This window comes from Balaenoptera physalus (genome assembly GCF_965194825.1).
Source record: "Balaenoptera physalus genome assembly, contig: HAP1_SCAFFOLD_576, whole genome shotgun sequence".
Taxonomy (NCBI): Eukaryota; Metazoa; Chordata; class Mammalia; order Artiodactyla; family Balaenopteridae; genus Balaenoptera; species Balaenoptera physalus.
In genome coordinates, this window is record NW_028126162.1 from 264,199 (window position 1) to 268,201 (window position 4,003).

Sequence of the window (4,003 nt, forward strand, 5' to 3'; positions counted from 1 at the left end):
ACACAGAACCCTAACACCCTGAGACCAAAACCATAAACCTTAACCAATAAGCAAAACCATAACCATAACCAAAGCATAAAATATATTCATTAACCATACCCATAAATAACTCATTAACCATAAAACTTAAACCATCACAGCAACCATAAACCACACACAGCCCCAACCCTCACACCAGCCCCAGCCCTAATGCTAACCCTCCAAACCACTTACACCAAGCCAAGTCTAATCAGATTATACAAATACATCTTGAAAAAGAAAACTGGGGAATTCCCTGGTGGCCCAGTGGTTAGGACTCTGTGCTTTCACTGCCAAGGGCTCGGTTTCGATCCCTGACTGGGGAACTAAGATCCCACAAGCCATGGGACGTGGCCAAAATAAATAAATAATAAAAATGAAATAAAACCACTATTTTAAAAACGATTTTAAAAATACAGGAAAAAAACAAGAAAACTACCCCAGTACAACTTATAAATATGAATGTAAAAATCTATCACACAATAATAGCAACATGAAACCAACAGAACTTTAAATGGATAATGCCATAAGCAAGTATCTCTACACCAGGAATTTCAGGTTGCTCAACATATTAAAAGTAAGCAAGGTTTTCAACCACAATAATGGTGTGAAGCAAAAACACATAACCATATCAATTAATGCAAAAATCTACAATGAAAATCCAGTGTTATTTCATGAAAAACACTCAAGAAAGCAGGAATAAAAGGAAATGTGTTCAATAGGGAAAAGAGTAGTACAAAAAGCCACAGCAAACATCATGCTCCACGATAAAGACTGAAAGATTTACTCCTGACATCAGGAACAGGGCCAGGAAGCTGGCCTTCATCACCGTTACTCAATGGTGTACTGGAAGTTCTACCCAGAATCTTGAGGAAAGAAATAAAAGGCATTCATGGGTGAATGGAAAAATTAAAACCGTGTCTCTTCACAGAACATAGGTCACATCATCTTATATATGAAACTACCTATAATCAGCAAAGAAATTCTTTGAGCTAATCAACTAATTAATAAGCAAAGTTATAGAACCAAAATATCAATTCATGAAAATCTATCTTATATGCATACGCTGGCAAAAAATAATCCGAAAAAGAATTTCTGTGAACAAGTCCATTTGTAATAATGTCAACATCAATATTTAGGAGTATATTTAATCAAGGTACAAGACTTGTTTTTATGTATGTAAAGTTGTATGTTTGAAATTACTGGAAAGTCAATTACTTTTCAAAACATCATGTATGTCAACAGCATGCCAGAAAAGCAGAGAAAACATCAAACTTCCATATAGAAGCCAAGCCTTACCCAGATCCAGTTCACCCAAAGTCCACATGTCATTTAGAGGCACTGTGGGAAGGTTATATTAGGAGCCGCTGTCTTCCGTGTTTTGGACGACCTGGATATGGTAGAAACAGTGGGACTTTTGAATTCCAATTTTCCACTTCATTCCACAAACAAACGATTAGAACTAATAAATAAATTCAGTAAAGTTGCAAAATCAATACACAGAAACCAGTTGCATTTCTAAACACTAATAATGAACCATCAGGAAGAGAAAGAAAGCAACCCTATTTACAACTGCATCAAAAAGAACAAAATACCTGGGAATAAAGTCAACCAAGGAGGTGAAAGACCTGCACACTGAAAACTTGAAGACATTGATGAAGACATTGCAAAACACACCAATAAATGGAAAGATATCCTGTTCTCATGGAATGGAACAATTAATATTGTTAAAACATCCATGCTACCCAAAGCAGTGGACACAGTGAATGCAATCCCTCCCAAACTTCCATGGTATTTTCCCCCCAAATAGAGCAAATCCTCCTAATATCTGTGGGGAACCACAAAGGACCCCAAATAGCCAAAGAAACCCTGAAAAAAGAGAACGGGCTGGAGGCATCTCCCTCCCTGACGTCACACTCTGCTGAGAAGCTACAGTCACCAAAACAGCATGGAACTGGCTCAAAACGGGCACAGGGACCAGAGGAACAGGACAGAGAGACCAGAATTCAACCCACACGGACGGGGTTGGTGAATTTATGACACAGGGACCAAGGACACACCAAGGAGCATGACACTCCCCACGATAAATGGTGCTGGGAAAACTGGACGCCCCATAACTCACGCTGGCTACCCTGCACACAAACCTGACCAAACACCCAGCTTTCCACGCCAAGCCCTCCCTCGCTCACACGAAGACGGACCCCCTCAACGGTCAGTCGCCCACAGGAAGCTTCTCCCCACTTTTCCTCACCGTCTCTTCACCTTTTCCTCAGGCATCACCTGGGTCCTCAGGAAACCTAGTTCCCTAGTCAGCGTGGACGCAGCCCCACTTTGTCCTGAAGCCGAAACCCCAGCGAGTCCTAAGGAGATGGAGACCGAGCTCCTCTCAGCAGAGACGGTGAGCCTGGCGTCCTACCCAAAGGCCCCCGCCCCCGCCCCTGCCCCCGAGCCTGAGGAGGCTCAACTGCTCTCAGCTGACCTCACAATTGAGTTCGCAGGGAACGAGCATGCGCTGTGGGTCAGAGAGGCGAACTCGGCGCCACCCTGTGGTCAGTGCAGGAAGTGCAGGCCGCGCCTCCCTCACAGGTCACTGGAGGCAGCGTGCCCTACTGACAGGACTGCTGAATCCATTAAACTGGAAATTCAAACTAAAATGGAGTCTCTATCCCAAAACTTTTCTAAAAGTAGTTAAGGAACAATTAATTGGAAACCATTTGGAATGAAGTGAATGTAGATGCAAACTTTACAACTTATACCAAATTCACTCAAAGTTATTCAGAGGCAAATTTTATTTTAGTTTCTAATTTATGTTTGGCTGCGTTGGGTCTTTTTTGCTGCATGTGGGCTTTCTCTAGTTGCATCGAGCGGGGCTTCTCTTCGTTGCGGTGCACGGGCTTCTCATTGCGGTGGCTTCTCTTGTGGGCGAGCACGGGCTCTAGGCGCGCAGGCTTCAGTAGTTGTGCCGCGCAGGCTTGGTTGCTCTGCGGCATGTGGGAGCTTCCTGGACCAGGGCTCGAGCCCGTGTCCCCTGCATTGGCAGGCGGACTCTTAACCACTGCGTCACCAGGGAAGTCCCCACAGACAAACTTTAAATACAAAACTATTCAAGGGGCTTTTCTGGTGGCACAGTGGTTGAGAATCTGCCTGCTAATGCAGGGGACACGGCTTCGAGCCCTGGTCTGGGAAGATCCCACATGCCGCGGAGCAACTAGGCCCGTGAGCCACAACTACTGAGCCTGCGCGTCTGGAGCCTGTGCTCCGCAACAAGAGAGGCCGCGATAGTGAGAGGCCCGTGCACCGCGATGAAGAGTGGCCCCCGCTTGCCACAACTAGAGAAAGCCTTCGCACAGAAACGAAGACCCAACGCAGACAAAAATAAATTAATTAATTAATCAATTTAAAAAAAAAAGCTCTCTCTCAAATTTAACTTCCAGAATATATTCAGGCAAAACGCATACGCCCTTTTTGGCCAACCAAAGAAGCGGGCAATGCAAATCAACACTACAAAGAGGTATCACTTCGAATCAGAAAAAAGGACCATCCTCACAAAGGGTAAAAATCAGATATGCAGGACAAGGACAGGAGAAAAGGGAGCCTTGTTATGCTGAAGGGGGGAATGTAAATTGCCAACGGCCACTCTGGAGAAGTGTGCTGTGTTTCCTGAAACATCTAAAAAACAGAGCTACAAAGCATAGGGCACTTCCACTCATGGGCCTATATGTTGGAAACACCAAAAATCCACAGGACGCAGGCACCCCGTTTACTGCTGCTATGTTTACAACAGCCTCGACTTGGGTACAACTTAAGAGTCCTTGGAAGGAAAAAACGGTGAAAGAAAATTTGGCACTTAAGTAAAACGGAATATTACTCAGCCCTGAAATCAATGAAATGAGGCCAGTTGCAGCAACTCAGGGGGACTTATGTATGGTCATTGAGAGTGAAAGAAGTTAGACAGCAAGAGAAACTTATCATAAGATATCACTTA